Raw genomic sequence first — 18,504 nt, 5'->3', positions numbered from 1 at the left:
AAAATGGCAAGAAAAGTTGTGATCTCATTGTGACAGATTCCCACAGGCCGCGGATGTTTATCGTTTTGTTGTGATATCTGAATGATACTAGTAATGTTTTGGGATGTTTGGGTTTTTTGACATGACATTTGTTGTTTAACCTGTAAAGTGGTAGTAGCAAGGCTTGATGGAGAGTTTTGAATAAAAAGAAAGAGCGAATGAAGGCCAGGATATAAATTTTATGGTCTCTTCTCAAACGTTTGTCTAAAGTCAGTCAAGAAGTTCGTTACATTAAAAAGCAATTAAATTTCGGGGCGCCTGGGTGGCACAGTCGGTTAAGCGTCCGGCTTCAACCAGGTCACGATCTCGCGGTCCGTGAGTTCGAGCCCCGCGTCAGGCTCTGGGCTGATGGCTCGGAGCCTGGAGCCTGTTTCCGATTCTGTGTCTCCCTCTCTCTCTGCCCCTCCCCCGTTCATGCTCTGTCTCTCTCTGTCCCAAAAATAAATAAAAAACGTTGAAAAAAAAAAAAAAAAAGCAATTAAATTTCACAGTTTAACTAAAGTTGTTTGTTTTTTTACCTGTATGTGACCTCCAGAAGTGATTTGACCTTTTTTGAATGCATACTCTGTGCCAGTATGCCAGACCATTTACATGATTATCTCATTATCTCATTTAATCCTTAAACAACCGTGTAGAATAGATATTATCTTCATTTACAGATAAGGAAAGTCGGGGCCCAGACCTAAGTAAATTGCTCAGGGCCACTTACCTAGCTAGTAAATAAATGACAGAGGCGGGACTCAAAATCACAGCTGTCTGATTCCTCCCAGTGTATTTTAGGTCCATGATGGATAGCTGCAACAGAAATTTGATCCTTCTGATTCCCTTTCTCTTAACCCTTTAATGGTTCTATGCAGTTTAATGGTGCACGGAAAATTTTCTTCTGCTTTCACATCCTTCAGTACTTCCAACATTTGACCACTTCCTGTTGTGTACTCCCAAGTCCATTTTACCGGCTCCTGAAATAACACCAAAGACATACACCTCTCACATTGCTCCCAGAGGGCAAAGATCACCCCAGTAATGGTTCATTCATGTTGTCTGAATAAGTGAATGAATGGAGTTTTAGATTTTTGGCTAGTTTCCATTCACTGTGTTCAACTTGACTGGTTCCCTATGCGTTGATATTTCTTAAGAGTATGGCTTTATACGTTCAACAGTAGTAACCAGATATTTTTTACTTATAAAAGCAACGGCTTCCCACTGAACATTATGATTGGCCTCATACTTGATTTTAGTTTGGTAGTTGGGGAAAGCAGAGTACTTAAAATCCTATCAAAAAGGAACCTTGCTGTGTTTTTTCTTACACATTTATATATTGTACAATAAAAGCATAATTATTTAGATCTTAAACTTAGCTTTTTGATTAGATATTGAAGCATTTCACCCACAATCAGAACTGCAAATCCCTATTCGTACATACTGTGATTTAGAGTTTTGACAAAGCACCTAATCTTTCTCATAGCTAGCAGAATTATTTCCAAGTAAAATTGCTGTGAAGCTTGTTAGGTCAAATACATTTTCCTGTGATAGATAAAAATGCGTATTGTATATTATCTCTAAAGGGGTCTTAAATCTAACCATTTTAATTTAAAAAGTAATTAAGTTTATTTAGAATTTTATTTATTATTTGGTACAAAGGGGGCTTGTTATCTTATTAAATGAATGTCGATGCTTATTTATAAATTGAAATATAGAATGCAGGAGGCAACTAAACAATTGTTGAATATATTCTGTCTCCAAATTTTATTTCTTCCAAGGAATCAGCAACAGTTTGTTTCTCCCATTACTGTGAGCCACACATCATTTTAGGAGGAAAAAAAAAGGGGGGGGGGGAGAGTGTTGATGATTTCCGACATCACCCTAATCCTGTCTATGCAAACAGAAACAAAAGCCTCAGGAATGTTTCTTTCAAAATGTAATCTCTGCGCTCCAGAAACCCATTCTAGATGTATGCCCTTTGGGGTTTATATAAACTTCTTGAAGTTGGGTTGGGATCGAAAGGAGATTTCTTAAGAATAATTCCGTTACTTTGGAGGCTTGAGACTTGGTTCATAGCTTAAAGTTTGATTGAATTTCTCATAATTAATTATCTTTTTACTTCCTTATCCCGTGAGGGAAGCCTATGTTAACCACTGGATAGAAGTAATTATTGTAAAACACAGTCTGAAGGCAAAATCTTAATGGCTTCTATTAAATTTCTTTTTGTTATGACTTTTTATGGAAATGTGTTAAATGTTTGATAATGTTCATTATCCCCAAATAATGGGACTACTATCTGATAGAGCTTGCTTGTGTCAGGGGTCCCCAAAACCACTCGCAGATTCGGTGATTTGCTAGGACTTAAAGACACAGCATACAGTCCTACTCATAGCTATGATTTATTCCTGCAGTAGGAAAAGGCCCATGGCACAAAGTCTGAGGAAACCAGGTTCATGATCCCACTGGAGTCACATGGGATGCCCTTAATTCTTCCAGCCTTGAGTTATGACAACATATGTGAGATATTGCCTACTGGGGAAGCCCATCAGAGGCAGTGCCCAGTTTTTATGGGGGCTGGTCACATAGGTATCGTCTGCCTAGCACGGACCGGAATTCTAGACTGCCAGAGCAAAAGCACATGTTCATCCTGAACCACATTGTTTTCACAAACAGGCACAATGAGACACTCTTACCAGGGAATGGTGGGCACCCTCCCTAAATCCACCTTCCCAGAGGCCAGCCAAGGACCAGTCTTGCCAGTAGGTCTTTCTAAGGATAGCAGTCTCAGGTCTGTTGTGTTAACTGGTTTCTGCACACATGCTATAGAACTTGAATGACTATGGGTAAAGTTTGTCATAATTGTTACAGCTTTGGAAGAGGATGATAAATTCGTGCCTGTTTTATGATAGCTAGTATCTGTGGTTTGAAATGAATATAAACATGGTCAGTTCGGACTTTAATACTTCAAGCATATTAACTTTGGGATTTGATGTTTATTTTTTTAGCAGAAATGTTAAAATGCATGTTACAAAATGATCACAATATGAATGAATAGACTGAGACTTTATTTTTCTCAGTTCTCCGAGTGTAAGCTCTATAAGCATATAAAATCAGCAACGTTTGAGTGCATACCATATACCTATCTCGGCTTTAGATACTAGGGTTATAGAAATGAACCAGGCATGGTTCCCACCTTGAAGAAGCCCAAATTCTAGCAGACGTGATAGAAATGTAAACCGTAAGTGTTTATAAATTAACATAGGGGATATCATTTTGTTTATTAAACTATTTTAGATGTTTTAAAATATATTTTTCTTATGCTATTATTTATAAGTGTCTGTGTATATTCTGTAGACACTACTATGTAGTCTTTTTAAAAAAAAATTTTTTTTAATGTTTATTTCTGAGACAGAGACAGAGCATGAGTGGGGGAGGGGCAGAGACAGCGGGAGACACAGAATCAGAAGCAGGCTCCAGGCTCTGAGCTGTCAGTGCAGAGCCTGACGTGGGGCTTGAACTCACGAACCGTGAGATCATGACCTGAGCTGAAGTCGGTTGCCCAACCGATGGAGCCACCCAGGTGTCCCAACACTACTGTGTAGTCTTAAGGCTTTTTTTTTTTTTTTTTAAAGAATTTCTTAAGTGTCCTGTTCAGGTTTCTGGATTTTTGTGTTAGATAAGGGGGTGGGGTGGGGTGTTTAATTATATAATTCTTGGCTGTGATAAATCACTGTGCTGGAGCCTATATATGCTCTGCCTGCTTATACCTCAAACATTTTAGTAGCCAGCTTTAAGGAAAATTTTGCATTTAATGCTAGGTTTTTTTTTTTTTTTTTTTTTTAAGAGAAAGGTGGGGGGTGGGGGTGGGGATAGGGGCAGAGGGAGAGAGAGGATCTCAGCCAGGCTCCCCACCCATTGTGGAGCCTGACTTGGGCCTCAGCTCAACTTCATGACCACAAGATCATGACCTGAACCAAAATCAAGGGTTGAGCACTTAACAGACTGAGCCACCCAGGTGCCCCCACTTAGTGTTAATCTTAACATCCAGTACTAATAGTAGTCACATTTTGATTTTATGAAAAATCTTATATGAAAAGAAATCAGTCGTCATTGTTTCCTGTCACATCCATCCAGTGTGTCTTTTTACTCCCACCTCTGTTCCTGAATTACCAAGTTCTTAATCAATTTTGCTTTATTTCATGTGTCTTCATTGCCCCTTTGGATTTGACCATTTTAACATAATAGGCTTGGAATTTTCATCTAGCCTCTACTCCACAAAGATGGCTGTTCCAGGCTGTCTTCTAACCTGGTATCAGATTCTTCTGTCCTGTCCACAGCTCCGCAAAAGAACACAGGATGGAAAACCAGGAGGCATGCCTGCTGTATCAGGGACTTTGCTAACTCTTCCTCCCCTCTGAGTTCCAGCTGTGCTGCGTCGTCTGTATAGTTACTTGTGTGTTTCTTTTCACCTTCTGTCCTCTTAGAGGCTGTGCTTTTTTTTCCCCCTCACCTCAATGATACAACTAGTTGTGTGACTTTTTAAGCTACTTAACCTCTCAGTGCCTCAGGCTACTCAACTATCAAGTGTGGGTAATAATACTAATTCAAAGGTAAGACGCACAAGGGGTTTTGTGAGAATTAATTTCATACACGTAAATATCTTAGGCTGGTGTCCAGCCCACATTAGCCACTCAAAAAATGATAGCCCTTTTCCCCCAACTTTTTTTTTTTTTTAAGTTCAGACCTACAAAATGGGAAAAGAAGAGCTATTGAGTGTCCATATACTTTTGGCTTAGACTAATCTTTAATCTATGCCAAATTTGCTTTATCTCTTTCATGTGTGTGTATGTGTATATGTGTGTGTAATATTTTTTAAATTTTTTAAAGTTTATGTATCGAGAGAGAGTGAGAGAATGAGCAGGGGAACGGCAGAGAGAAAGAGGAACAGAGGATCCATGTGGGTGCTGACAGCATAGAGCCTAATGCGGGGCTTGAGCTCATGAACTGTGAGATCATGACCCGAGCCAAAGTCGGACGCTTAATCGACCGAGCCACCCAGGCGCCCCTATGTAATATTTTAAAGTAAATTACTTGAGGGCCGCCTGGGTGGCTCGGTCGGTTAAGCGTCCGACTTCGGCTCAGGTCACGATCTCGTAGTTCGTGAGTTCAAGACGCACATCGGGCTCTGTGCTGACAGCTCAGAGCCTGGAGCCTGCTTCAGATTCTGTCTCCCCCTCTCTCTCTGCCCCTCCCCTGCTCTACTCAATCTCTCTCTTTCAAAAATAAAGTAAGCTAGATGCACACATTATGATACTCCTGATATATCAGCATGTATCTCCTAAGAAGGAGGACATTTCCCTACATAACCACAATATCATTTGCACACTCAAGAAGTGTAAGAATGAGACAATAAAACTGCTTAATATGCAGGCTATGTTCAGATTTCCCCTGTTATTTCAAAAATATCCTTCAGAGCTTTTTTCCTTTTTTTTTTCTTTCTCCCTTTTTAAAAAAACCTAGGACCCAAAGAAGAATCTCATTTGCTTTACTTGTCCTGACTCTTCAGTCTATTAATTTAGATCAGTCTTCCTGCTTTTTTTTCTTTTTCTTTTTGTCCTTTCATGACATTGACGTTTTTGAAGAGTCTGGGGCAATTGCTTTGTAAAAGGGTTCTTTTGAAAGCTGCATATAGAGATTAAAAGATAGATGTTGTTCAACTGTGTTCTCTCTCTCTCTCCTCTTCGCTTAACTATTACAGTTTAAAGTTTGGAGAAGGTAAGTGACTAATGGAAATAATTTGAATGATGCAGAAGATCATTAAAAATAAGTGGCTAGATTAGAATATTCCCGAAGACGAGGTTTATGAGATTTATGAAGAAGAAAATGATTAGATCAAGATGGTTGTTTTATTTGACAAAGGCTTTAAGCTCTGTTGCATCTTGTTCTTCAGTATTTACTGAGCTTTTGCGACGATGTCCCTGTTCTTCTAATGGGTGCAGTTCAGGGAGTGAGACAGACAAGTAATTGGGCAGTTACAGTACAGTGTGATAAGGCACGCGTGCACGTATATTTGTTCCTTGGGAATCAAATACGAGAGGCAGTGAACTTACAATTGGGAGATTGAGGGACTTCTTTAAAGAAACAGTGTCCATGTAAACACATGAATGTAGATCTAAAAGGTGTGCAAGAAATAGCCAGACCAGTGGTTGGAGGAAGAGTGTTCCGGAGAGACAGAGAGCATCGCCCACAAAACCCTAGGAGAAGAACATTCTGAGGAATGTAAGAATTACAGTGGGTATGGAGTGTGGAGAGGGAACTACAGAGGAGCTGAGGCTAAAGAGGAAAGCTGGAGGCTGCATCAACCATAGCAAAGGATTTGACTGCTGGTCTCAGTTCACTTGGAAGCCCCTGGAAGGTTCTGCATGAAAGCAGAGGTGTGATATAATGAGATTTGTATTTTAGGAAAATCACCCTGGCTACACTGGACCACAAAGCTGGTGGCCAGGAGTCCATTTAGGAAGCTGTTGGTTTAACTAGGCAAAAGAGGATAGCGACCTGGATCAGGGTAGTTGTCTTTAAAATGGAGAGGACTGAGTTTGAGAACTATTTAGATGAAGTCAGTAGTATTTGGTGATGGAGGGAGAAGGGCAACATTAACGGAAACAGACTCTATCTAGAGCCAAAGCATTGAAGTTCAAATGCTAACTCTCTACCACTTAATAGCTTTGTAAACTTTGGCAAATTCCTAAACCATTCAGTGCCTCGTTTCTTCATCTGTAATATGAAGAGAAACACAATATTTACCTCAGAAGAATGTTGTGAGGATTAATATAAGTACAGCGCATAGGACGGTGCTAGGTACACAGTACTGTGTATTAGTTACTGTAATACTCACTGTTGCAATTTGTTACTATTGACTTGCAAAGAGCCAAGATTGATGACTGAGTTTCTAGTTTGGCCTCTATGGCAAGTTATGTACTTTTTGGTAGTGGAGGAGGGGTGATGAATTGAATTCACATTTGGACTTGCTGGTTTTGAGGAACTTTTGGGACACCCAGGTAAGAACATTCAGTAGGCTGAAGAGTTTGGAAGTAGGTATCATCTAGGGAATTATTAGCACATAAGTGATGGTTAGAGAAGTTCTACGGGGAGATGAGACATCCCCCCACCCCCAAAAGAAGAGCATGATAAATAGGGAGGAAGGGTTATAAAGGCTGTGTTACATTATATTATTTAAGTTAAAAGCCAGGGTATAAATCTTGGTGCCAAGCGGAGGGTTTAGAAAATGACTTTCAGCTTTCATTACAACTGTATTTACATGAATTTGGGCTTTAGAGGCTATTGAGCTGAGGTCAAGTGGCAGTCAGGTAGAAGAAAATTCCTTTGCTGAGCAAAGCTGCATCTCTAGGGCAGCCATTTGGCTAACCTGGGGAAGATGTTGCTGACTGCTCTTTTGCTTCTGACTGAGGGAAATCAAAGATGAAAGACTGATTTCTAATTGTCAGAATGGCAGGGAACTTAGAATGAGTTCTTAACTTCTTTTGTGAATTGTGGGTTCTGGTGAAACACATATTGCTAGGATTAATTAATACTGTATTTACTAAAGAATTCTCTGTTTTTTCAACTGCTTCTTAATGAAGATTTTCAAAGCTGCAATGAACTTGAGAATAACAGGACAATGAACACCCATATAACCATCACCTAGATTCCACACTCTTCACGTCTGAGTGTTTAGCCAAACCTTTCCAAGGCAAACTGCAAATTTCATGATGCTGCATCCCTAAAATATTCCCAACTATTTAGCATGCCTTTCCTTTCCATTCCATTTCCTTTCCTTTCCATTACCACAGGAAAATTAATGATAATTTCTTTTTCTTTGATATTTCAGTGGTAGTCAATTTTATAGTCTGAGATTGCTAGCTATAAGAGATTAAACTATATTAAAATGTTTTCTCATAACAAGTTGCTCTTAAGTGACCATAAATATGAGACAAAAGCAAGAAATTACGATTTTTTAGAGAATTTTTGAGAAAACTTATGAACGATACTAGTTTGTCTAGTATTTTTTTTCTCTCTTTAGAAATTTTGACTATCAAAGATCTATTAAGTTCTGAGTCATGTTTTACTGATTTTTCAAATTCCAGTGAAGAAGAAAATATCACCAAATATTTTTGGTGTATATTTTTAAAATGTAACCTAGAGGTCAGCATTATAAAATTAACATATCCTATCCTCCATACTATTGTTTCTCCAACCGTTTGGGGGAACTAGGAATATCTTCTGCTTCTTTGCTGCCACATAATAGCTAATCAAAATATCCATTTTTAGTTTTCAATATAATATAGGAGAAGAGATTTCTTAAAGTAGGAATAAACCTTTCTGGTAATTTAACCTTCTAAATCTTTCTAACAATTTAACTTTTTAAATAGTATGTTTCTTTTAGTATACAAATAACATTAGTAGAAATATATATATATGGAACACACACACACACACACACACACAAACACACACACATATGGTAGTTTTAACTCTGACTTTTAGATTTAGTAGCAATAATATTTTAAAATTTTATAACTATATATGTTTAATTTTTTTGATATCTGAACAAAATAATCACAAATAATTTATTGAGGGGCGCCTGGATGGCTCAGTCAGTTAAGCATCTGACTTCTGCTCAGGTCATGATCTCACGGTTTGTGAGTTCGAGCCCTGTGTCAGGCTCTGTGCTGACAGCTCAGAGCCTGGAGCCTGCTTCGGATTCTGCGTCTCCCTCTCTCTCTCTGTCTTTCCCTCACTCACACTGTCTCTGCCTCTCAAAAAATGAATAAATGTTAAAAAAATTTTTTTTTAAATAATTTATTGAATACCTTTACCATGCCTTACTTTTTAATACAGACCACGAAAAATAAAGAAATAAATTATTACTCTAGTGCTTTTAAGGAACTTAAATGCACTAATTGGAAATTATTATTATACTGATGTGAGATTATATTGTTATTATTTCAAATTTTGAGGCTAAGTCCTAGAATACCAGGCTTATAGGCATTATTTTCAACAGCAGTGCCCCTACAGAGTTTGACCAAGAATTGGTTCGCTGTTAAAGCTGCAGCTGAATGTTTCCTTACATGATATGACAGACTTTTGAATTGCACCCTTCTCTTTCCCTCATATTTCATAATTATTCACATTATTTAATCTTTTTCTACTTTCGTGATGTCTGCTTTCATCTTGCATTTCTCCATACCTCACCTTCACTTGATTCTTCTCTTGAGAAATTTTTGGGAGATAAAAACATTAAAAATAAAAAAATAAAACCTACCCTTTCTGTTTTGGCACCTGTGTTTTTCTAACAATAATTTCTTAGTATCCCTTACTATTCAAGCCGTATTCTGATTTCCTGATAATCTCAGTGTTTTATAAAGATTTTTTTTTTCCCCCTGGACAGAATTCATTCCAGGATCATATGTTGCCTTTGGATGTTATACCTCTTTTTTTTTTTTCTAGAACATCTTCATACTTTTTCTCGTTTTGTTTTGTTTTGCAAGGGAGCACTGACTTTTTAAGAAACCAGAATATTCGGGGCGTCTGGGTGGCTCAGGTCATGATCTCAGAGCTCCTGAGTTTGAGCCCCGCTTCGGGCTCTGTGCTGACAGCTCTGAGCCTGGAGCCTGCGTTGGACTGTGTTCTCCCTCTCTCTCTGCCCCTCCCCAGCTCGCACTCTCTCTGTCTCTCAAAAATGAATAAACATTGAAGAAAAAAAAAAAAAAAGAAACCAGAATATTCTCATTTCTCTATTTGATTGTTTCTTTGTAGTATCATTTATCTTGTTCCTCTATCCTTTATAATTCCTGTAAACTGGAACATAAGTCTAACAGCTTGATTCTATTCAGATTAAAATTTTGGACTAGAATATGGATACATTACAGGTGGTACTGTAAACTTAATATTGTATTGTATTAGGAGGATGTCAGATTGTTAGACTATTAACAATACTCAATTTGATCTTTTCTGTGTCACAGTATACTTTTCCCATCTGAAATTAGCAAGTAATCTGTGAGGTAATAATTTCATACCAAATGGCTTATCATCTGTCGATGATTCTCGCCTGAACCAATTATTTCATAGCTAAATCTGTCATTTCTTCTACATGTTCACTAATGTAAAGAACTTTTCCTTTTCTGCTGGAAATGAACATCAGTTCTTTCCCCCAAAGGCAGAATAAATACTTACTTCTTTTAATGTGAAGTTTTGAGGGTAGGGGATTGGTGTTATAGTCTCTACCACTGGTAACACATGTGCTCTTCCCTCCCCCCCCCCCCGCCTTTCTCTTTTTAGAGTATCATTATGTACTCATGGATTTTTATTTATTCAATTTGTTATAAACAGTTATAGCTGTTATTCTTTTTGGTGTTCAAATTCTCTCAAGAGGCTGGTGAGAGCCTCTCAAAGCTGGCTCATATGCTTTTTTGACAGCCTTTCATTAGTTTTTTTCCTTACTTTTCAGAAAATCTTAATGACCTAGGCTCACTTATACTTTCCCTGCTGGAGCCTTGGTTCCTTTTAATAGAGAAGGGTATTTAGAAAGCAAGATCTGAGCATTAGATGGGGTGCCCAGGTGGCTCAGTTGGTTAAATGTCTAACTCTTGGTTTTGGCTCAGGTCATGATCTCATGGTTCATGAATTTGAGCCCCACTTGGGGCTCTGTGCTGAAAGTGTGGAGCCTGCTTAGGATTCTCTCATTCTCTCCCTCTCCCTCTCCCTCTCCCTCTCCCTCTCCCTCTCCCTCTCCCTCTCCCTCTCCCTCTCCCTCTCCCTCTCCCTCTCCCTCTCCTCTCCTCTCTCTGCCTCCCCCTCCCCTCATTCATTCATTCATTCATTCACTCATTTTCTCTCTCTCTCTCTCTCTCTCTCTCTCCCTCCCTCCCTCCCTCCCTACCTCAAAATAAATAAACTTAAAAAAAAAAAAACAACCCAGATCTGATCATTAGAGATGTTCATTGCTACTGGGATGTCATTACCTGGAGTGGATATAATTAGGTCATGTATATATACTACCTTCCTGGTTATGTTTGTATATGCGTGTATATTTTTAAAGCCATGGTTTCATGTTGATACCTGTGCAGATTTAATACCACAATCCACTGTGGTGTTTTCTGTCTTCCACCAAATACCTTGGGTTCCTAATATCATTTCCATAACTACCTATTTGTTTTATCTAACAGTACAAATAAAATAGGTTCAAAATTACATGAACTAATATTAATACTCCAACTGTCATGTGAACTTGAAGACTTCTTTGTAATTTTGTTATCCTTAGACTATGTCCCAGTATTTATGCCAGAGTACTATATTCAAAAGTGACTTGAAATATTTTTTGTCTTCATGTGGTTGTGTTACCAACCTGATATGCAGTTCAATTGGTTTATTTCCACTTGTTTTCAGCGTTAAGGTTTGCTGATTTAGATTTTTTTGACTTAGTTTTATTCTCTTGAATGTATAAAAACATTTGAATGGTTCAGAAGTCAAACTATATTAAAAAGTATAGTTAGAATTTTACTTCCATTTTCTGTCTCTACCCCCTACCCTACCTCTTTCACCACTTCCATGGTAGGTAACCATTTTTATTAATTTCTGGCTTAGCCCCCCAGTGTTTCTGTTTGTTATTATGTAACTATAACTCTAACTGTCCCTGGTTTTGTTTTGTTTTTGTTTTTCTTACGCCCTGGTTGTATCATTTTATACTCCGCAGGGGCAAACCTGGTATATTTGATGCCTGGAGCAGGTAATTTTGAATACATCCCTCTTCTATATGATAAAATTATTTTCAGTAATAACCATGAAATGAACTATAATAATGGTAGAAACAAAATGGAAACAAATTATTTTATTTTATTGAACATTTGACTATATAATCATGCTAGTAAAAGTAAATTAAAAATAAAATAAATGGAATATTATAGAAAACGTTTATACTAAAGTATCTCTGCCAGAAAATTCATCTTAAATTTCTATTACATTTGATTAAAAAAAAAGGGGGGACACCTGGGTGTGGCTCAGTCGTCGGTTGAACATCCAACTTCAGCTCAGGTCATGATCTCACGGTTTGTGGGTTCCAGCCCCGCGTCGGGCTCTGTGCTGACAGCTCAGAGCCTGGAGCCTGCTTTGGATTCTGTGTCTGTCTCTCTCTCTGCCCCTGCCCTGCTCTCTCTGTCTGTCTGTCTCTCTCTCAAAAATAAAAAAATAAACATTAAAAAAAATTAAAAAAAAAAAAACAAAAAAACAACAACTCCTGAAGTTTTTCTTGTTCTGCAGTGTCAGAGAAAATGACTGAATGATTGCAAACTTGATCCGCTAGTGTGTAAACAGGCATTCAAATAAACATTGCCCCTTTTGATTTCTTCTAGTAATAGCAACATCTTTGTTGTCTCTCCTACCATTCTTCAAAATGTGATTCTTTTTTCTGTGAAATGTCCATTTCCTTACATTTTGTTGTTGTGTAGTTAATGACCTTAACCACAGTTTCCGTGCACTGTTCTTTAAATAACTGTTTTTAAAGCTTTGTGTTTTATTGTTCATTGTGCGACGCTGATTCCAGCTGTCTGGAAGTATTTTTGGGCCTGATTAACTCATCTGAAAACTTCCTACCAGGAAAAAAAAAGATAACCTAGAAAGGAGAAATAGCATACAGCTGTCCTTGTTTATTTGGAATCTATTGTTTAAATACCGGAATATGTAGTATATCATAGGGCTCAAGACAAACTGTGCTAAAGTGGAACCATTTCAAAACGTTACAGACTTAATTTCTGAAATGAATGTGTAGAATTGAGCCCATGTATATCAGAGGCTAAACTGGGAGTTCTCCAAATCAACTTCCATATGTAATTCAGTGTTTAAGAAATAAGTAATACAAATATCTAATTTGAGCTTGCATAATGTTTTTAACACACAACAGCAACCACAGCAATTATTTAGAATTAGGAACAACAAAAGATTATTTTAGGGAATATTTCATTGCTTGTATTTTTAAAAAGATTGCTGGCACATGATGATAAGCAAGTCTACTTTAAGTTTTGGTTTGTAAAATCTCTATAGACAATGTTCTTTCTTATTGTGGGCACCTGGCATGGTCTCTTTCCACCATCCCACTCTTGGTATGCCACTGCACCCACCAACAACGTATAAAAATGCCCGTTTTTTCACAACCTCAGCAACGGTGTTGAGTGTTTCATCAGTCCGATGGGTAAAAAATGCTCAGTGTTTTAATTAGCATTTATCTTGGTATGAGGGAAGTTGAGTATCTTTTTAGAAGTTTAAAGGCCATTGCATTTCTTTTCCTGTGCTTGAATCATTTCTTTTGCCAGTTTTTTTTTTTTTTTTTTTTTTTCTAGTGGCTTCCCTCCCTTTTCAGTTTATAAAAAAAGAATTCTGTAGTTAAACAGAAGTTCTAGAGGGGGAAAAGAGCAGCTACCACCTTAGACTAAATTAACTGTGCTTATGGGAAGCTTTAATACATAACATGTTATTAATAGAAATCTGTTTCCCCCTTCAAGAGAGCATAGTGAGGCCCTCTCAAGGAACTAAAACAATCACATATGTATTAGTCTGGTAAATCTATAATTGGGAAAGCAGTGCATTTCAAATTGGACTCTACAGTCTTATCTATTTTTATACAAGGAATTCCTCATAAATGTTTTTGAAGATAGAATTCTGTTTTACAAAAATATTTAAACCACTGATGTAGAGTTATTTAAAATTTTTGAATGCATATACCATTGATTGATGACAAATATGTAATTATGGCTAAAATAATTAGAAATCATTAACTTAACAAAATCAGTTCGATTGGTTTCTTCACCATTATTAATTGAATTGACTAGATAATTTAGTAAAAATAGTTATCACATATATATAGCCTTACTACTTAACTATTATTCACTCTTGTATAAGAAAAATGGTATATTTCATTTTTATAGGGCCAACTATGAATCTTTTTGTATGTCAGGTTTTCATTAAATTTTTATATTATAAACATACACAGCTTCCCAGAAACAGAACTGAACATGTTTTCATGTCTGCAGATTTCCTTTCAGTCATTATTAATGTATATGTTTTTGTCTTCATAGTTATAAACAGTATAGCTAAATATTTGTGTTTTGGCTTTTTCTAGTTTTATTGTTTTTAACTGTAAAAATAGTAACAACATTTATGACAAAAATTTAAGGTACGATCGCTTGATCTTATCAGTAACAAATATTTAATATTTTGCCAATTTGTCTTATAAGATCTCATCTAAATTAATCATATCTGACTCTTTAAAAGCCCTTGATAAATAAGAATAATTTTCTTTGGGCACCTGGGTGGCTCAGTCAGTATCTGACTCCGTTAAGTGTCCCACTTAGTGTCCCAACTCAGTGTCCCACTCAGTTAAGTGTCTGAGTTTGGCTTCGGTCATTATCTTGCAGTTTGTGGGTTTGAGCCCCATGTCTGGCTTTGTGCTGTGTGGAGCCTGCTTTGGATTCTGTGTCGCCCTCTCTGCCCCTCCCCTGCTCATGCTCTGTCTCTCTCTCTCTCTCAAAAATAAACAAACATTAAAAAAAATTTTTTTTAAAAGAATAATTTTCTTTTCAGTGTTGGTTTTTGTCATCTGCTGATCCTTTTCTTAAATAGGATAGGTAATATTTTCAAGAGCATCAGAAATGAACTCGGTTTTAGTTTTAAAGTTCAACAAAGTGTATGTGAAATTTACTGAGGTTAAGGCACAAATGAATCATATTATTTCTTGGGAAGTAGTGAAACATTAATTCCTGCTGTGTGTATTATAAAAGTGCCTCAAATGTTGGTAACAAGGTGATATGTATACTCATAGGTTTTTGAGGAGCCACAAAGAATTGATGTTAGTATTGAACTTACCACAGACTTTTTCGAACCTGATTGTGATCAATTTATGTTTTTCTGTAAAGCAGTAATTTTTGACTTTCCACCGGGAAAAATAAGGTAGTTTGTGGATTGTGCCTGCTTCCGTTGTTTATTGGTCGAGTTACCTTGCTTTGGTCTCTTGTTTTCTTCTTCATGTGTCATGTTACCTGTTTGTCTTTTCATCACAGTAGCAGTATGATGTAGCTTTTGCCAGCAGCAGCTCTAAATTACAAGGTTTTCTTTTACTTTCAGACCTAGACTTCTGGGTTTCTCCTTTCATTGTTCTCTGAAGAAAAGATGGTTAGGTGAAAAAAATATTTTTTTAACTGCCACCCCACAGTTCTGGAAGAGTCTTTGTTGCCAAGCAAATCACATCCTGTCTTTCATCAGGGAGTTGTCACCTTAATCTTTCTTGATTTTGACTCTTTATTTTTATTTTATTAAAAAATTTTTTAATGTTTATTTTTGAGAGAGAGAGAGAGAGCGCGCTAGAGAGTGTGAGTGGGGGAGGGGCAGAGAGAGAAAGAGACACAGAATCCAAAACAGGCTCCGGGCTCTGAGCTGTCAGCACAGAGCCCAGTGCGGGGCTGGAACTCAGAAACCATGAGATCGGGGCGCCTGGGTGGCTCAGTCGGTTAAGCGTCCGACTTCAGCTCAGGTCACGATCTCACACTCCGTGAGTTCGAGCCCCGCGTCGGGCTCTGGGCCGATGGCTCAGAGCCCGGAGCCTGCTTCCGATTCTATGTCTCCCTCTCTCTCTGCCCCTCCCCCGTTCATGCTCTGTCTCTCTCTGTCTCTCTCTGTCTCAAAAATAAATAAACGTTAAAAAAAAAAATTAAAAAAAAAAAAAAAGAAACCATGAGATCATGACCTGAGCCGAAGTCGATGCTTAACTGACTGAGCCACCCCAGTGCCCCTTGATTTTGACTCTTTAAATATCTAGCCTTTCTTTTGGGAAACTTAGAGCTCTCCCCACCCCAACAAAAAACTAAAAGAATTTAAATTTGTGTCTTTTTGGTGCTGTTGCTGTTTTCCTTTTTCTTGAGACAATGGTGACCCTTTCTATTACCAGTCTCATTTCTTTTAAATTTTTCAGGTTTTCAACTACACTCCTTGTTTATTAATTATTCATTTTTTTTCTCCTTCAGGGACTCCTGTAATTTGAAGTTTGAATTCTAGCACTCTGCAAATGTACAAGCATTCACTTCATGTCTTGGTTCATTGCTTATGTTCAGTGCATGTTTCTTAAGTCGGCCTCCTAGTTCCCCAATCCAATTTTCTGCTGCGCTCATTCTTCTATAACCACTTCTGGTGCCAATATTAATTAGTTTGTGGCTAAATTTGTTCTTTGCTGGTCTCAGTGCCCTTCAGCTAGTCTCTCGTCTCTTGAGTCCACATTGTTGCCAGAATGATCCATCTAAAACACGTCCGGCTATGTTGTGCTCCCTTGGTAAAATTTTTAGTGTCTTCTTCACTACAGAGTAATGTTCCAGCACTTTAGTGTCCTAAGCAAAGCCTTCCATTACCCGAGTGTCCCACGTGTGTCACCAGTTTTATAATCTACTGCCTGTCTGCTTTTTACTCCCATGTCGCTGGCATGTTCTGCCCATGCCGGGAATGCCTACTGTGCTTCCTTTTCCATTCTCCCCATCCATCTGCCCAGCCTAGATTAACTGGCTTTCCCCATCAAAGACAATTATTTATTTCCTCTGGCTGCATATTCTTGTGTACCTTACACATGTTTCCTAGCTGAGTTTTGTAGTTATTTGTTTATCCCGGTCTGTGACACCATAACATCAGGGCAGGTACTACCTTGTGATTTTTATAGCCTCAACACTAACACAGTGCTTGGTGTTTTCTTTTATCACCCTCTTGTCTTTTGGGTTTATTTGCTTTAAGGGAGAGGCCGACCTCTCTCCTATCTTTCTATTTTTTTTTTTTATCTTTCTTATGGGAAATATTTTTATTGTAGTCAGGCTATCTAATTGTTTTTCTCCAGTCTGTTTTCTGTGTAATTTACTAATCTTTAAGATGTGGTCTTACAGTAACTGGTCCTAAATCACGATATCGTACTCAATCCCTGCGTCAGGGTTCAGAAACCAGTTCTGTGAGTGACCCGTTAAACACCCAGTCACCCTATTCATTTGAATAATCAAATTACAGGCATAAGTCTGTACGGACTAACTTCTCTAGCCTAATTGTTTGGTCTCAAGCCTGGGATGGTGCTCCAACCCTGACAATGTGTTTCTACTTATGCAGCCCTGAAATTTGAAAGCCAGCTGTACTCAGCCAGGGTGGTCTTCTCCTGTTTTTATTGTTTACCTCCAAGATTATATTGTGCTCTAATTCTTAAACACTTAAGAAAAAGGGGGAAAAAAACTTCATAGACTTCTAAAAAATGGTATGCTTTGCGGTTTTTTTTTAAATCAACCTCTCAAACAACATAGAAAAGTACAAAGATGAGGGTAAAAATCATTTAACATCTCACCATTCAGATGTGAGCACATTTTAGAATATAGTTTTACAGACAGGCACATAAAAAATGTGTACCTAGTTCAAAAGTGATACCTTGCACGGAATGTTGTTCTATAGCTTCGTCTTTTTACTCATCAATGTGTTTGGATTCTGTTATACATCAGTGTTTGAAGAGGTGTTTCGTTTATGATTTACTCACCGATTACCTATAGTTGGACTTTTAAATTCCTTGTAGATAAGGCTGCAGTGAACACTCATCTCGTACTTTTGTTTACGTTTATGTGTGAATGGAGCTTTAGTAGAGCTCTTCCATCAGAAGATACGCAAATACATGGCACAGATATTGCCCCAGTGCCCTTGAGAAAGGTTGTAGCAACCTTCCACATCAGTAGTGCCTGGGTTTCTCATTGCCCCACACCAGATGGTGTCTGCCTCGCTATCATCTCAAATGACATGCCCCAAATCATAACCTAATTCCTTGCTTCAATTCCCAAAACCATTCCTTCCCCTTTCTACTTTTTTTTTTTTTTTTTAACGGAACTCAAACTCACCTGATGATTCAAGTTAGAGACCTGAAGTGATCTTTTTTGGTCTCTTTTTTCCCTGACTCTTCTCATCAAGTAGATCGCCAAGGCTTAGGGGTTCTATTCACAATATCACATAAATCCAAATATTAGGAGACCCTGGAGTTAAGCTATCCCACGGTTTTCTTAAAGACACTTTTAAAAAAATATCCTTTGGTTAGGCAATATGAATCTAAACTTTTAGGGCTAGAATCAAATTTCTACTTTTAATATCTATGTATATAAAATATAATATCTACATATTAAATATGTATATATGTTTATTTTGTTAAAAAATTTTTTTTAACATTTATTTTTCAAAGACCGAGACAGAAAAAAAAAAAAAAAAAAAGACAGAGACAGAGCACTAGTGGGCGAGGAGCAGAGAGAGAGAGGGAGACACAGAATCCGAAGCAAGCTCCAGGCTCTGAGCTGTCAGCACAGAGCCCGACGCAGGGCTCGAACTCACGGACCGTGAGATCATGACCTGAGCCGAAGTCAGACACTTAACCGACTGAGCCACCTA

General features: G+C 37.8%; 1 protein-coding gene across 3 annotated transcripts in view; it reads left to right on the top strand.

Moving 5' to 3' along the window:
* The window catches only part of MAGI3 (membrane associated guanylate kinase, WW and PDZ domain containing 3), a 246,433-nt gene that overhangs the window by 114,569 nt on the left and 113,360 nt on the right, over positions 1-18,504 (top strand). The gene's annotated exons all lie outside the window — the stretch shown is intronic.

Source organism: Panthera pardus, unplaced genomic scaffold (assembly GCF_024362965.1).
Source record: "Panthera pardus isolate Hobbes unplaced genomic scaffold, ASM2436296v1 HiC_scaffold_11, whole genome shotgun sequence".
NCBI classification, from domain to species: Eukaryota; Metazoa; Chordata; class Mammalia; order Carnivora; family Felidae; genus Panthera; species Panthera pardus.
The sequence above is the reverse complement of the archived record's forward strand: the minus strand, read 5'-3'. Positions and strand labels throughout refer to the sequence as shown.